The sequence below is a fragment of the Nicotiana sylvestris genome, chromosome 8 (genome assembly GCF_000393655.2).
Source record: "Nicotiana sylvestris chromosome 8, ASM39365v2, whole genome shotgun sequence".
NCBI lineage: Eukaryota > Viridiplantae > Streptophyta > Magnoliopsida > Solanales > Solanaceae > Nicotiana > Nicotiana sylvestris.
The window spans coordinates 177,243,210-177,261,886 of NC_091064.1; positions in this window are offsets into that span (position 1 = coordinate 177,243,210).

Genomic DNA, 18,677 nt, shown 5'->3' on the forward strand with positions numbered 1-18,677 from the left:
TTTCGGATACTACTAAAAGAAATGGAACCTAATTTCTAGGATGATGGTTACTATGAAAGAAGAAAGGGAGGGTTTTAAATATTTTTTGCTATTTTTAAGTAAAATAATTTTTATGGGGCTTATTTTTAGGATGGTGGTTGAACCATTAGAAGAGAGAGAATAACTTTAGGCTACCATATGTCATATCCTAAAACTTTGGCTTTTTATGCCAATTGTTGGATCTAGTTGTCACGCCATGCCGAATCCCCCACCTAAGCATGTTATAGTTTGGCTAATTATATTTACGGGTTGAAATGAGCTCAGTCCAAAATGACCCATCAATAAAATTCTTTCATGCCCAACCAATTTTATTTGCTGGGTTGGTTGGGCGGGTTAGTTGGGCTTGTGCTCAAAATGTCACCCCTAGCAAAAACCTCAATCAAAATAGGAATTTTTACATTCCTATACACTATATGAAACTATATTACCCTCCATACTCAAGTTTTACTATAATTATATTTTATATACACAATTACCATTTATGTGCATTTTAAGGGAATTAATGGTATTAATTACTGTCCTAAAATAACTCTACCATATATTCCCACTCCCCCCACGTTTCTCTCTCCACATCCCACCCCCTCACCCACGTATCTTGCATTCACCCACGATTTTCTCTTCTCAAATCTCAGAAATCCTCCATTAATGCCTATTTCATCTCTTCATCAAAAACCTGACGAAATTGGGACTCTTATTCAAAATTCCTACCTCCATTAAAGCCTCTGATTAGCTTGATTTTCAATGAAGAAGAAGATATCTTCAAAGAATAGCCCTACAAAAGACAAAGGAGCAGATATTCTTTCATTAGATTTGGGTGTTTTCTTAGCAAATTCACCCAAAAAGGCTTCAAAATAAGCTCATGCAAAAGAAGAGAACAAGCCCAAGCTTCTCCTCATGAAGCTAGGGCAGAAGCTCGAACAAAGCAAAAGCACGATATTGTTGCTAGTGAATCTTCGGTACCTGTCAAATCTACGAAAAGGAAAGGCAAAGAGATTGATTTTGATGATGATTTCGTCGAAGAAAAAGCTGCTATTAAAGTTACAAAAAAAGTTAGAGTGTCTCCTAATGTAAAAGCTTCAAAAATAAAAGGTCAAAAATCTACTAAAAATGTTCCCCAATAGTCATTGGTGAAGGTAAGAATTTATTAGTTTCAAAAATAAATTTTGGTAAAAGCTAAAAAAAATTGTTCTCATTCTTATGAACCTATATAATGTTTGATTTTGTAGTTTGTAGAAATTTTATCAACATTGTATAGATTTGATGTAGATTTATAATTCATGATTGTAGATATATTTTTATATAAATGTTTGCCTTGGTTTGACTCTGTTTAAAGATTGTAGAAATTTGGTAATAAAATTATAGTTGTGTTACTATCTGTTTTTGACTTTGTTATGTAATTGTATAGGAATATTGTATTAAAAATGTAGATAGTTTATTTTTTTTGGTTTGAGCCTTGTTTTAATAAGGAATTTTTTCTTTGTTGCAGAATGGACCTTTTTTGTACCTCATAATGTTGATTATGGGGTTGTTAGGTTTCAGACATTATCCGACCCCAGTATTCCTGGCCAAATCAAATATTTATTGTCTGCAAATGGTTTAAAGCTTTTCAAGAAGACATGTTTTGGTTATTTGCTTTCATTGCCCAGAATATGTATGCAAAATCAAGCAATTCATCTTCAAATGAAGTATGAATTGAATGCATCCGGTTCTGACTATTTTTAAGCAGAGATAAAGGGCCAGAGGTTGAATTTTTGCTTGAGAGAGTTTGCGTTGATAACTGGTCTAAAATATTTTACGGAAGTGACAGACTTTGGTTACACACCTACATATGACAGTAAAATAATGAGAAGTTATTTTCCAAACAAGGAAAAAGTTGAGAAGTTATACTTAAAACAAATTGCAACCACCAAAATTTGGTTGAACGACGATGATGCAGTCAAGTTGTGTATTCTATATCTCATAGAATTCTTCCTCTACCCTTCAGACAAAGACAATATAGGGTTGGTAGACCATTTTAGGTTTTATTTGGTAGACTCGGGACAGTATACGAACTACGCACAGGGTATTGATTCTTACAAACAATTGCTTTACTCTGTTAGGCACAAGCTCAATCCTTCTGTTCATTCTTACCTCATTCGAGGATGTGCACTAGGTATGCAAATATGGTTGTATGAGTGTTCTACCGTCAACTCTGATATAGCTACAAGGATTGCTAATTCTATCCATCGCATACGTAGTTGGTCAACTAGTAAGGACAAGATACGGTTATTTGCAATTAAAGATAGAATGATCAAACCAGCATGGATCAAGGTAAATAATTTTTACTTATGAGCGGACAATTTAATACAAATTATCTATAACTTATATATATATATATATATATATATATATATATATTATGTCACGACCCCAAATGCCCGGTCGTGATGGCGCCTATCACAATACTAGGCAAGCCAACCAAAACCATTAACCACTGTCACACCTCCTTTTTACTACCCCAGAAGGGTATAAGAGAGTTTTTTCCAATTTAAGTGACAATCAAAACGAGATTTATTTATTTATTCAGAGTCGCTACATGGGATAATTCATGGTGTCCCAAGTCACCAGTTCAAATCCCGAATCGAGGAAAGATTGACACTGTTTTATAGTCCGCGAACGCAGAAATCCGGGTAAAAAATTCTGTTAATCCGGAAGAAGGTGTTAGGCATTCCCGGGTTCCGTGGTTCTAGCACGGTCGCTCAACTCTTATTATTGGCCTAATTATCTGGTTTTAAAACACTTTTAAACCTATGTGCATTTTTAACTTTAAAACCCGCTTTATTTATTTAAAGAAATAATTCAAGGTTATTTAAAACATATCGCAAGCCATGCTACATGAAATGCACCCGTGATTCACGATACGTTCTATTTAAACTTGTTGAAAATTAGAACGGGGTCACATGAAATGTACACCTGGACTTTAATTAGAATCGTGATACTTATATAACTAACTCACCTAAAGCAAACTACGAAGTTCATTTTTAATATCTAAGTTATAAAATTAGTATGAGGGCCATAGGTGATCTAATTAAAATAGCGCACCTCAATCTATTTGTAAAGGACTATATTTGATAAAACTGTCTAGGAAAGTTCCTATAAAAAGTGGCCCTTTAATTATTTAAAGTCGACTGGTTTTTAGCTTACTTCCAACGAGATTACTGAAAGGAGCAACTGGGTTTAATACAAACCCCAAACTGTGGCCAGGCATATGACCACCCATTCCCAAGTTGGCCACAAGCCCAGGCCCAATACAACACTCCGAATAGACTGTCTTTGGGAGGTAAAAAGAAGCTGAAAGGTATAGGGCTCAGGATCTAGCCCAAACAGAGTGGTGAAACATCTGAAGCCTAACGAAACTGATCGAGCCCACGAAACTGTTACCAATACGCAACAACACGATATACAGGCCCAGAATACCACCACACCCAAACGACCATGACATGCATCTAAAAGAGATATTGTTTCACTATCCAAGCTAGCAATATACATCTGGGATTTAAATTACTATTTAAATATGCTGAATTTCAAGATATGACTGTCTTAACAATATGGAAACCTACACCATTTGAAAATCTTTAATAGTTGGTGGACAAAAGCTTCTCATTCAATTATGACTCTTAAAAGAAAGCCCAAATGCTCAAATCCAGACTTCAAAATGAAGTAGACCAACGAAATTACAATATTAATCAACTCAGCACACGAAAATCAACACTGACTTAGGCAAACTTAAACATGTTTGACCACAACAAAGAAAAATGTATATCATCTAACTCAGCTTCCTTATTGCAGATAGTTTGAGCATTCTATATACTTAATGAGAAGATTTAAATCAGATCACAACCCAACACAACAACCTAAAACCTTAACTCAAGGCTCACAAATGTGATACAATATCAGTATATGAATGAGCAAACAAAAATGCATATAAGAAAATGTTGCATTATTACAGAAAAGTGAATGGGCCTAGAGAATATGGGGATAAAAATCAACAAGTAATATGATCAGTAGATTTTCACATTTGGATTACATACTTCAGCTTGCCATTCCATGCCATTTAAGGTCCAAGAAATACCTGGATACCAAACCAAATTCAAAGTGAGGATTTCAGCCAAATTGTGAGCAAAAACAGCGATAATAAAGCAACCATAGCTTCTTCCCAGAATTAGACCATGCTTCAGCTTAATCTAAGCCTAGGAAATTCAAGGAGTTCTTCTAATATTTCTTGTAAGTATCAAAAGGAGACTTCAAACCATGCAAGAACTTTTGAAAAAAACTCATATCTAAGGCCTAGGTTTATGACTGTTTTCAGAGTTTTTGTGCAGAAAATGAAGCTCCAGGTCTGTTTTTAAGAGATGCTTCAGCCGTTTGAGTGTTTTTTCTATTTAGCCTTTTTTCTTGTGTTTCTAGGGGCTAAAATCTGATCTCAAGAGTGAAGGAAGGGGTTCTATATATAGGTGCTCACTCTCCATGTGCTGCTATAAAATTTTTGAATCAAATCTCTGCAGCCCACCCTAAATTTCAGAAAAAAACAGCTTTCAAAACTAATTTCTGTACAACTGTCCCTTTTTTCCAGATATTTTCATTTTTCAACCTCTTATCCTACCAATTTTGGGCAGCTGTCCATTTTCAAAAGCTTCTCAATTAGTTACTAAAGATTCTTTCAGGTTAAAAATCCCCAAATTACCCCCTTAAATTCCTAGTTATTCAATTAACCCCCTGAAAGTCCTAGGCATTTACAAGCCAAGTCAAATAATTTTGTAACAGAAACCATAGGCAAACGGAATGAAATAGTGTCAATTTCTAAAACCTAAATAGGTTTAACATGAAATGAAATCAGAAATAAACCAACATTTAAACCATTGAGATTCTCATTGGCAAGAAACAGTCAATGAATGAACCTATTTTGATATTCAACATTTGAAACAATTAATACAACCCTTTAACAGGGAATCAAACATCACGAATCACTAATATGCTGATTTCGGAACAAATGTCCTTAAGCACAAGTTAACTAAGTTAGATAAACCCTAAATGAAGAACTAGACATCTAATGATTCTGATGCATAATTTTAACCCTAAGCTAACTGACCAACATCAACGATTAATCACAAGAGAAAGAAAACAAAATCTAACGACCTAAAATTAGGACTAGCTGACCCCTTTTCATTTTTAGGAAAAAGAAACAGAAACAAACAAAACAAAACAAAAAAAAAGGAGAAGAAAAGGAGAAGAAGCTGAAGAAAGACAGTAGAATGAGGAAATAGCAAGGAAGAAGAAAAACAAGTACCTATTGCAATGACCAACCAGTGTTTGAAGTTTTGCCAGTCTTCGGTCTTGCATGGAGTCTAGTGGGCTTTAAAACGAATCGAAATTAATGCTAATCGATTATTCTTTAGGGAGAACGATCGATTGGTATGAGTTTCAATTCATTATCAAGCAAAAAATCGCTTAAACTCTGAAAAGGGGACAAAACTAGGGTTTTTTGAATTTTTGGCGTCAGATTTGAAATTGAGCCCAAAGGGTGAAGATTCTGGGAGAATTTGTGATGGGTTATGAAAGAGGGATGGTGGTGATTACATGGTGGCAATTTGGAGGCGATTGGGTTACGCTGCTGGCCGGTGGGGATATGGAAATTTGGGGCAGCTGAGTTTAATTAGGGTTTGGAGTGAGGGTGACTGACCGGGTTCGAATGGGGGGGCTTAGTTTAGGACACTAATATACTTAGGGATAATAAGTTCTGAGCCATTGGATCATTGAAATCCAACGGCTGAGATGAAAGGGGCTCAAAACGGGGTCGTTTGGTTGAGAATGGGAGCTGAATCGGGTTGGGGGAATTGGGCTAGGTCGGAACGATTTTGGGATGGGTTTAAAGGGTTTTGGGCCCTAATTAAGATAGTCTTTTCTAATTCTTCTTCTCCTCTTTTTTTCAATTGTTTTTTTTTCTTTTTCCTTTTTAACTAATTAAAAAAACCTAAATTAAACTAATTATCTACTATAATATTTACAAAATTAATTACTTCTAGATTAAATGAGGAAATTACTAATCTAAAATTAAAAAGCTAAAAATGCAAAAGTAAGCCTATTTTTATTTTCATTTTTAAATAACGCAACTAATTCACTAATTAACCTTAACAATGTAAAAATGAAGCCTAAATGTAATGCATGGTATTTTTGGCATTTTCATGATTTTAACGAAAAATAAACATGCACAGAAATGCAAACAATTAACACAAATTCCCACAAAATCCTATAAAATAAAAAAAAGTGGAAAAAATTATTTTTCTTGTATTTTATGGGAGTAATTCCTATAGGGCAAAAATCACATGCTCACAGCTGCCCCTCTTTGCTCGGAAATACGAAGAATTTTTGTGCAAAGATAAAGTGAGTGGATACGAGCGATTTTTGCCCGTTTGAATACTCCGTGGGAAGAAATTTGAAAGATTTGACCGCACCCTACTTCCGAGGTGGCCTACATATCCTTGGCTATAAAGGAATCAGGTTAGTGTAGTTCGGGAAGTTTTGGTAGCTGAGACTACCAGGAAGCTGTGATTTCACTATTGCTGTTGCTGCTGCTACTGCTTGTTGAACTCCTTATTATACCAAGACAAAATAAAAGAAGTTAGACTAAACTATGATCTATGAATTACAAGAATCCTATCTATAATCTTCAAACTTGATCTTGCAGTTTCTGCTGCTCTGTTTACTTGTACTCTCCAGGCGAGCTTCCTTTGTTGCTGCCTTGAATTGCATTCTGAAGTGAATTCCCTTATTATCCAGGTGGAGCCTGATTGCCAAAACTTTAACTGTATTCCTTTGCTCTCCAGGTGGGCACCTGATTACCAAAACTTTAATTGTCTTCCCTTGCTCTCTAGGTGGGCGCCTGATTGCCGAAACTTTAACTGTATTCCCGTGCTCTCCAGGTGAGCGCCTGATTGCCAAAACTTTAACTGTATTCCCTTACTCTCCAGGTGGGCGCCTGATTGCCAAAAGTTTAACTATATTCCCTTGCTCTCCAGGTGGGCGCCTGATTGCCAAACTTTAACTGCATTCCCTTGCTCTCCAGGTGGGCGCCTGATTGCTAAAACTTTAACTGTATTCCCTTGCTCTCCAGTTGGGCACCTGATCGCCAAAACTTGGATTGCTTTTCCTCGAAACTTGACCTGTTTTCCCTTGTTCTCCAGGTGGGTGCCTGAGTTCCAACACTTGCACTGCCTTTCCCTCGAAACTTGACTTGTTTTCCCTTGTTCTCCAGGTGGGCTCCTGATTGCTGAATTTGAACCATCTTCCTTTGAACATTGATACTTTCCCTTTGTTCTCCAGGTGGGTGCCTGACTACCAACATTTGAATTGTATGCCTTTCCTTTGAAACTTGAATTGTTTTCCCTTGCTTTCCAGGTGGGCACCTGATTGCAGATACTCGAACTATCTTCTCTTGCTACTTGGAACTGTTTTCCCTAGAAACTTGCACCATTTTCCTTGCTCTCCAGGTGGGTGCCTAATTGCTTGAACCTAAATTGCTTTCTATTCTTAAAACTCGTGTTGTCTTCCCTTGTCCTCCAGGTGGGCGCCTGATTGCTGAACATGAATTGTCCTCTTCTTGAAACTGCTTTTCTTTGAACTGTCTTCCCTTATTTCTCCAGTTGGGTGCCTGATTGCTTGAGCATGGACTGCTTTCTATTCTTGAAACTCGCGTTGTCTTCCCTTGTTCTCCAGGTGGGTGCCTGATTGCTGAACCTGAATTGTCCTCTTCTTGAAACTGCTTTTCTTTGAACTGTCTTCCCTTGTTTCTCCAGGTGGGCGCCTGATTGTTGAGCTTGACCCGCTTTCCTTTGAACTTGTGCCTTCTTCCCTTGTTCTCTAGGTGGGCTCCTGATTGCAATAAAACAGACAAAACAAAAGAAATTTTTCTGCCCCAGTTTGATATTGGGAACATCTGTGAGTGTTAACCAATTCTTGTTATCAAAATAAGTTCTAAGCTAAATTCCCTTATCCTGAAAATTTTCAAACCAAGTCTCATCTCAAAAGTGAAAAACTTAAAAGCTAAATTATACTTCCCAAAAGTAAAACTCTTGTCAGACCTTGTCACTTGCAAGGATATCAGAACTTACTAAATCCCATTATCCAGGAGGATACTAGAAACTTACTGTCGAGCCTGTCTGGCACCTGCTTTCCTCACAGAGGGTTTCTCCGGAACAAACAAAATTTCATGCCCCTGTTTCAATCAATGAAAACTTGTGAGTTTAAACATGATGGTTGGTTTGCGGCCTTGACTTTGAGGGCGATTGCTCCTTCACTTCCCATGATAACTGCGATTTCAACTCGAAAGACCTTGCCTGTTTATTAACTGACCACTTTCTCTGTCACACTTATCACGGAAAATACCTCTGATCCTTTCAAACCCAATATCATTCATCGGTTGCATTGTGCTCATGCATTGACATATACTGAACATTTGTATTTCACATGAATCCCAAAGCACGTCAATTGCCACCCACTCAGTGCGCATGTTGTTATTTCCTGACCTAAACCGCTAGCCTTGGCCTTGAGGTCTATTGTTCCTTCACTTGCCATGATAACTTTGATTTCCGCTTGGAAGACCTTGCTTGTCATTGGTTAACCACTTTCTTTGTCAACCTTATCACAAAAAATACCTTTGATCCGTTCACCCAAAATCCTCGATCTGTTGCATTGTTCATGAATTGAAATATATCAAACCTTTGTATTTCACATGAATCCCAAAGCGCATTGATTGTTACCTACTCAGTGCGCATGTTGTTCTTTCCTGACTTATGCCACTTTGATGTGTTAGCCAGATCCCGTTGTGTGCAATTGGAAAGTTTGTGGCCAGTTTTGAAGTCATTGCTCACTTGTTCTGATCAAACAGACTCAAGAAGAGGAAGTAAACAAGACAAAAGGAACAGAGTAAAGGACAATGGAAAGAGAAGATTCCTAACAAGAAAACTACAAAGTAGAAACTTATCAGATGTGGATACCAATTCAAATGACCATGACATGCACCTTCGGATTAAGTGGCCTAAACTGTCAAGCAAGTCTGATGTTCAACTCTTGTTATCCCCCTAAACCGTGAAACTGGGCTTCAATGCACCGATTATCCAATTTGATTCACGATCCTTATTCGACTTGTAGTGCCCGAAGGGTTTTCACCATCAAGCCTCTCTTATTTTGTTCTTTCTCTCAACTTACCGTCACCTTATGGCGCCTGTGAAGGTTTTTACCTATAAGACTCTCTCATTTTTTTTCTTCTTCTTTCCTCTGATTCTGTAGATGACAAGGCATTGACCATAGTAAAACATCATATATCTTGGCATATCTAAACTCAGAACTCTCAAAGATTATCTGGGAGGTCTTTTTTGGACTGTAATGTGGCTTTTGGACAAGGTTAGAAAGAAAGGCTCAAAATAACTAAGACAACGGGATTAATTTATTTACAACCTTTGGAATCATTATAAAACTTTGCCCCAATTTTCAAAACAAGAGTATTTGATTTTTTTTATTTTTCTTTTGATAGAGTTACTAAGAAAGACTGCCCCACTTTCGACTTCGTGGGATTATGAAATATTTTATTTGGTATGACCAATCCGTAAGACTGCCTACGTATCTTGTGGTGACAAGAATCAGGTCAAACGTAATTCATAAAGATACTTTCTTGTTACTACTTTCCTTTTTCTTTTTTCTTTTTCTTTTTTTTTCCTTTTCCCTTTTTTTTCTTTTTCCTTCTTTTTTTTTCTTTTCCCTTTTTTTTTTGTTTTTGTTTTTTTTCCTTTTTTTTCTTTATCTCTATTTTTCTCTTTTTTTTTTTTGAATTTTCCTTTTGGAATGAACTTTCTAAAATAAACCTATGGGGACATGAACGTTTTTTTTGTATAACTCTAACTTGATTCCAAAAGAGGGGAGGTCAAAGAAATCAATACAGGCTCAAAAGAGTATCGAATGGTATAAGTGTTTGGGTAGCTGAAAGAGGGCCTCCCGATCCCTAAAAAATGCCAAGTACAACACGTTCAACTTGAGAATGAAAGAGAAGATCATGCACAACATTTCTTTTGCGGCTTCGACATTGATATCACTGATATGTCTTCCACTTTTCTTTAGCGCCTTGTCAAGTACAGAACCCTAGTTGGGTGATTCCCTCTTCACAATGGATATCTTCTGTCAATTTGGAGAAAACTTTCTTGACATTATCTTGTAACTTGAGATGCACTTGAACTCAAATTTGTTTGCTTCAAATTGTCCAGGATGCACTCTCCTTTAACGAATTCTTGTCACCCTATTAACTTCTCAAATTATCTGCCCCAGTTTCACATAATTCAGGTTTCAAATGATCTCAAAATGTCCAAATCTATACTTATTGACCTCAAGTGTCCCTAACAGCTTCAAAATTATTTCATTGTTTCATGATTAAACTAACTTTTAAGACTAGACCTAGAATTATGCGTGCATGTCATGTCACTAGAGCCAGCATGAAAAGAACTATAAAAGGAGAAGAGAGCTAAACAAAAAAATGACTAGAAATAACAGAAAACAGAAAATTGCACTAGACAGACGGTGATAGGGTTTGAACAACAAGACAAGCAAACTAAACTGGAGTACAACCCTGGAAAAAACCTAGACAATGCTAAATGAGTTTCTACGACTAAAGGAATTAGGCAAAAAATAAAAGGATAGAAGGGTTTGAGTCACAAGATAATATCCGAATTACAACCCTGAAATAAACCGAACAACAGAAATGACAACAAAATGAACCTCCAAGACTCCTCTCTGGCTAGCTAAGAAAGGAGCATCTTTCCAATCACCAAGCTTAACATCTTAGCCACTGAGTTCTGTATCAACAGTACTAGGATCTTCACAAGTCTCCATCACATTGACCTTAGCAAATTGCTTTTGGCTCTCTTTTGCCAACTTGTTCTTAAGATCAACTTTTGGACCTGAGATTGATAGCGCTAAAAACTTTGCGGCAAGTGGTGCTCCGAGGATCTCAGAAGAATTATCATATTCCTTTTCAACACAAATCATACCCACCATATGCGTCTTATTATGAACAGGCGATGGACTTTGGCTAGCGTCTACTGTATCTGGATTTTTCACGATAATGTTGCCTGCATCAATGAGCTTCTGAATTGCTCTTTTCAGATGCCAACACTTTTTTGTGTTGTGACCCGGGGCATTAGAGCAATATGTGCACCTTTGAGAATAATCAAAATTCTTTGGACGAGGGTTCAACATTTTTATCTGAATCGGCTTCAACATGTCCAATTGCCTTAACTTTTGGAAAAAACTGACATATGATTCTCCAATAGGAGTGAAAGTCTTTTCTTTTTTTTGTTGCCTTTTCATTTTGTACTCTGGCCTCGGTTGGAACCTTTTGCGGGTAGGTGGTTGATATGCTTGAGGAGGTGGGTAGGATATTTGTGGAAATGGTGCAGGCCAACGCAGGTCCTGTGGATGTGGAGCATATGGTGGTGCATTGTGGATGGAGTACTGGGAAGGTATGGTGTGACTTTGGGGATTTTGTAGAGAGAAGTAGCATTAGGGAGGATTATCTAAAGCACATGGATATCCATGTGGTTGATATTGATGCTGAAAGCATTGAGCAGAAATGCCACTGGATCTTGTCGTTTGCGGGGCTCAACAACATCTTTTATATTTCTCTTTCTTCTACCCAAACTTACTAAGATCTTCTTAATGTCTTCTGCAGTATCTTTTGATGCCGAATAACTCATGATTTTGCCTGACTTGATTCCCTCTTCTACCATCTCCCCCATTTTAACACATTATTGAAAGGTTTACCCAAGGTCGGGATCAAATGACTGAAGTAGGTGGGCCCCTGGGTGTCACGACCCCAGTTCGCCCTCCGTGAACTATAATGACGGCACCTAGCCTCTATGACTAGGTAAGCCTAACAAGTGCGGAAATAAAATTGAAACTTGCGGAAATATAAATAAAGGAAAACCAAGAATAACCAAAAAGGGAAGCAATATATAGAAAGCTGCTCGGCATATACATCACAACATCTCAAACTTCTACAACACTATCCCAAAACCCGAAAACTCACAGGAACACAAGCTAGAAGAAATACAGTAAAGTGCTCTAATCTCCAGAATGTCTACATCAACAGTAAGATAGAAAGGCTAACACTACAGGATAGAATAAAGATAGAGACTCCTTGGTCTGCGGACGCGACAGATGTACCTCGATGTCTCCGAAAGATCTCACTGCCTCAAGGGTGATAAGCTTAGGTAGAGGTACCTGGATCTTTACATGAAAAACATGCACAGAAAGGGGCATGAGTACACCACAGCGGTACTCAGTAAGTGCCAAGTCTAACCTCGGTCGGGTAATGATGAGGAAGGTCAGGGCCCTACTGAGGTAAATAATAATAAACATGACATGATAAGATAAACAGTATAAATGAGAATCTACAGTAAGAATCTATACAGGATGATAAGAGTACAATAACAAAAACAGAAATAAAGGCATAACACAAGGAAAACACCGCTCACAGCAAGGATTATAACTGGGGATCTCTTGGTATCCCGAGGATCTCTTGGTATCCTCAATATGTACACTAGGGATCTCTTGGTATCCTCAATATATATGTCAGGGATCTCTTGGTATCCCGAGAATCTCTTGGTATCCTCAACATCTGTGCCAGGGATTTCTTGGTATCCCTCACCTCAGTCTAGATCATAAATACGTGCAGGGGATCTCCGAGGATGCCGTCCCGTAGTCCCAAATTAAAACACACAGCAACAGCTCAAGAATATCAAAATAAATACTAAGTTCGTAACAAGTAAACAATTAATTCTAGCCTAACATGCTTCACGTAACGCAATTAAGGCAGTTTAAGCAAATAGGCAATTAAGTCAACTAAGCATGCTTTTCTAAACTAACACAGGCTAAGTTTGCAAGTAAAATAAAAATAGGTAAGAAAAGAACTCAGTATAAATACTTAAAGTAAAATCGGATTTTCAATAATTAGCTCAAGTACGCACTCGTCACCTCACGTACAAGGCATTTCAACTATCAAATATCATATCCTAAGGGGAAGGTCCCCCACACAAGGTTAGATAAGCCACTTACCTCGAACCGGCTCAAAATCAACTCGAAACCACACTTTTGCCACAAGTATCCGATTGCAAATGGCCCAAATATATTCATTTCAATTGCATATTGTAAATAACACCTCAAGTAACTGATTCTACAATTAAAGTCTAAGCTAATACGCGAAATTATGTAAAATGACCAAAATGCCCCTCGGGCCCACATCTCGGAATCGGGTGAAATTTATATTTTCAGAAACCTCGTACTCTCACGAGTCTATACATAACAAGAACACTAAAATCCGAGTCCAAATGACCCCTCAAATCCTCATTTAAAGGCCTCTTAAACTCAAGCTCTAATTACTCATTTTTCCCAAATTTCTCACCACTAATTAGGTCTTTAATCACATGAAAATGAGTTATAAAGTCAAGAACGTTACCTCCAAGTGATTCCCTTTTGTTTTCCTCAAAAATCCCTCTTAGAAGCTTCAAACTCTGATGAAAATGGTGGAAGAATGGCTCAATTTCGCAAAGGCAACTATTTATATGTTTTGTCCAGCGATTACCGCATTTGCGGTCCTGGGACTGCATCAGTGGTCCTAGGACCGCATCAGCGGTCCCGCTTCTGTGGACATAATGTCGCATCTGCGACTCTCACTAAAATGCCAGCTTCCGCATTTGCGCACCTTTAACCGCAGGAGCGGTTTCGCTTCTACGAGCCTCTTACCGTATCTGCGGTTTCTGAAGAATCGACCCAAAGCCGCTTCTGCGGCGCCGAATCTGCGGTCCCCAAACCGCAGATGCGAAAATACCAGAAGCAGCAATGCTAGAGCTGCTGTAACACTTCTTCAACCTTCCCGTCAACCATCCGAAATCACCCCGAGGCCCTTGGGACCTCAACCAAAAGCACTAATATATCCTAAAACATTATTCAAACTTGTTAAGATCTTCAAAACACTTCAAACAACATCAAAACAATTAAAACACATCGGATTCAAGCCTAAGTTTCAAAAATCTTCCGAATTCCGTTTTCGATCGAAAACCCCAAACAAAACACGTCCGAATGACCTGAAATTTTGCACACACATCCCAAATGACATAACAAAACTACTGCAACTCTCGGAATTCCATTCCGACCCTCGGATCAAATTCTCGCTATCGAACCGGAAACTTAAAAATTTTGACCTTCGGCATTTCAAGCCTAAATTAGCTACGGACCTCCAAAACACAATTCGAACACGCTCCCAACCCTAAAATCACCCAACGGAGCTAACGGAACCATCAGATTTTCATTCTGAGGCTGTCTTCACACTATTCCAACTACGATCAACTTTTCAACACTTAAGCTCTCTTTTAGGGACTAAGTGTCCCGAAACTCACCGACATTCAAAACCGAACATCTCGGCAATTCACATTAGCAGAAATAAACTTGGGGAAAGCAGTTAATAGGGGATCGGGGCATTAATTCTTAAGACGACAGGCCGAGTCGTCACATCCTCCAACACTTAAGCATTTGTTCGTCCTCGAATGAGCATAGAGACATACCTAAAGTAGTGAAAAGATGAGGTTAGCACTGCGCATATCCTGCTCGGTCTCACAAGTCGCCTCCTCGACCGGCTGACCCCGCCACTGAACCTTCACTGATGCAATGTTCTTTGACTTCAGCTTTCTGACCTGCCTACCCAATATCGCCACTGGATCCTCAACATAAGATAGATCCTTGTCAAACTAGACTGAACTAAAATCTAACACGTGCGACGGATCACCGTGATACCTCCGGAGCATCGAAATATGAAATATCGGATGAACTTCTGCCAAGCTGGGAGGTAAGGCAAGCTCATAAGCAACCTCCCCAACGCGCCTCAATATCTCAAAAGGGCCAATAAACCTCGGACTCAACTTCCCTTTCTTCCCAAATCTCATAACGCCCTTCATATGTGAAACTCGAAGCAGAACCCGCTCTCCTACCATATAGGAAACATCACGAACCTTTCGGTCCGCGTAACTCTTCTGTCTGGACTGGGCTGTACAGAGTCTATTCCGAATCACCTTAACTTTCTCCAAAACATCCTGAACCAAATCTGTGCCCAATAGTGTATACTCCCCCAGCTCAAACCAACCCACCGGGGATTTACACCGCCTACCATATAAAGCCTCATACGATGCCATCTGAATGCTGGATTGATAACTATTGTTGTAAGCAAACTCCGCCAATGACAAGAACTGATCCCAAGACCCTCCAAACTTAATCACACACACGCACGGAGCATATCCTCAGGAATCTGAATAGTACGCTCGGACTGTCCGTCAGTCTAAGGGTGAAATGTTGTACTCAACTCTACCCGAGTACCTAACTCACACTGAACGGCCCTCCAAAACCGTGATTTAAACTGAGTACTTCTATCTGAAATAATGGAAACTAGAATAGCATGCAGACGAACAATCTCCCGGATATAAATCTCCGCCAACCGCTTCGAAGAATAAGTAGTACACACAGGAATGAAATGAGCGGAGTTGGTCAGCCGATCCATAATCACCCAAATAGCATCAAACTTCTTTAAAGTCTGTGGGAGTCCAACTACAAAGTCCATGGTGATCCGCTCCCACTTCCATTCCGGAATGTCTATATGTTGAAGCAACCCACCCGGTCTTTAGTGCTCATACTTCACCTGCTGGCAGTTAAGGCACCGAGCTACAAATCCAACTATATCTTTCTTCATCTTCCTCCACCAATAGTGCTGCCTCAAATCCTGATACATCTTTGCGGCACCCGGATGGATGGAATACCGAGAACTATGGGACTCCTCTAGAATCAACTCTTGCAGCCCATCAACATTGGATACACAAATCCGACCCTGCATCATCAACACCCCATCATCACCAATGGTCACATCTTTGGCATCACCGTGCTGAACCTTGTCCTTGAGGACAAGCAAATGGGGGTCATCATACTGTCGCTCCCTAACACGATCGACTAAGGAAGACCAAGAAACCACACAAACTAGAAACCCACTGGGCTCCAAAAGATCCAATCTTACAAACTAGTTGGCTAAGGCCTGAACATCCATCTCCATAGGCCTCTCCGATGCTGGTAAATATGCCAAACTCCCCAAACTCTCTGCCCGGCGACTCAAGGCAACATCCACTACATTAGCCTTGCCCGGGTGATACAAAATGGTGATGTCATAGTCCTTCAGCAACTCCAACCACCTCCTCTGGCACAAATTTAGATCCTTTTGCTTGAACAAATGTTGCAAGCTACGATGGTCAGTATAAATCTCACAGGGAACCCCATATAAATAATGGCGCCAAATCTTCAGGGCGTGAACAATGGCAGCTAACTCAAGGTTGTTAACAAGGTAGTTCTTCTCATGAATCTTCAACTGTCTGAACGTGTAGGCAATCACCCTACCGTCCTGCATCAACACCGTTCAGAGGCCAATCCTCGAGGCATCACAATAGACCGTATAAGATCCTGAACCCGAAGGTAATACCAAAACTAGGGTTGTAGTCAATGCTGTCTTGAGCTTCTGAAAGCTCGCCTCACACTCCTCCGTCCACTGAAACGGAGCACCCTTCTGGGTCAATCTAGTCATAGGGGATGTGATCGATGAAAACCCCTCCACAAAGCAATGGTAATAGCCCGCCAAGCCAAGGAAACTGCGGATCTATGTAGCTGAGGATGGTCTGGGCCAACTCTGCATGACCTCTATCTTCTTCGAATCCACCTGAATACCCTCACTCAATACCACGTGACCTAAGAACGCCACTGAATCCAACCAAAACTCACATTTTGAGAACTTAGCATATAACTTCTTCTCTCTTAGAGTCTGAAGCACAATCCTCAGGTGCTGCTCATGATCTTCCCAACTCCGGGAATACACCAAAATGTCATCAATAAAGACAATGACGAACGAGTCAAGATACGGACGGAACACACTGTGCATCAAATGCATAAAGGCTGTTGGGGCATTGGTCAGCCCAAATGACATAACAAGGAACTCGTAATGACCATACCGAGTCCTGAAAGTAGTCTTCGGGATGTCTGGATCTCGAATCTTCAACTGATGGTAACTTGGGCGCAAATCAATCTTAGAAAACACCCGTTCACTCTGAAGCTGGTCAAACAGATCATCAATACGAGGCAAAGGATAACGGTTCTTCATTATAACCTTGTTCAACTGGCGATAATCAATACACATACGCATAGAACCATCCTTTTTCTTTACAAACAAGACAGGAGCACCCCAAGGTGAAACACTGGGCTGAATAAAACCCTTATCAAGCAATTCATGTAACCGATCTTTCAACTCCTTTAACTCAAGAGGAGCCATACGATACGGAGGGATAGAAATGGGCTGAGGGCTCGGCAACAGATCAATGCCAAAATCAATATCTCTATCAGGAGGCATGCTTGGAAGATCAGCTGGAAACACATCGGGAAAATCCCGTACTACAGGGACTGAATCAACCGAAGGGGTATCGATACTGACATCTCTCACATAAGCTAGATACACGTCACACCCCTTCTCAACCATACGCTGAAACTTAAGGAAGGAAATAACTCTACTGGAAGTGTGATCTAAGGTACCTCTTCACTCAACACACGGTACACCTGGCATAGCCAGCGTTACGGTTTGGTGTGACAATCAAGAATAGCATAATGGGACGACAACCAGTCCATGCCCAAGATAATGTCAAAATCAACCATACTGAGTAACAATAGATCGGCTCTGGTCTCAAAACCCCTAAGAGCAACCAAACACGACCGATAAACGCGGTCCACAACAAGAGAATCTCCCACAGGAGTAGAAATATAAACAGGGGAACTCATGGAATCTCGAGATACACCCAAATATGGAGCAAAATAAGAAGACACATAAGAGTAAGTAGAGCCTAGATCGAATAGAACCGATGCATCTCTGTAAAAAACCAGTATAATACCTGTGATGACAGAATCGGAGGCAACAACCTCAGTACAGGCAGGAAGGGCATAGTATCTGGCTTGGCCTCCCCCTCAAGGGCAACCTCTACCTTCCCGACCTCCACTTCTAGCTGGCTAAGCAGGTGGTTTAGCAACTGGAGCTGTAACCATAGCCTGAGAACTCTGCGGGGCACGCTGTGGCTGAGAAGTCGATGGGGGTGCACTCCTCCCAAGTCTAGGGCAATCCCTCACCACATTGTGGGTGTTACCACACTCAAAACAAGCTCTGTGAGGACGTGGTGGCTATGACTGACTCGGTCCAGGTCTGCTAGACTGACCTCTGAAAGCACCCCGCACAGGAGGCGCGCTAGAAATTGGAGGTGCATAATAAGGCTCCTAAGGCCTAGGAGGAGCTGGAGCACTGTTGGCTGCTGGAAGAGGTGAATGAATAGGGCGACTCATATAACCCATACCATGACGACCTGAAGCTGGGTCACGGGCACCTGAGAAATGGCCCGACTCTCGAGACCTCTTGGCCTCCCTCTCCTTCTTCTCCCTAGCATGCATACCCTCAATCCTCCTAGCAATGCTCACCACCTGCTGATAAGAAATATCCA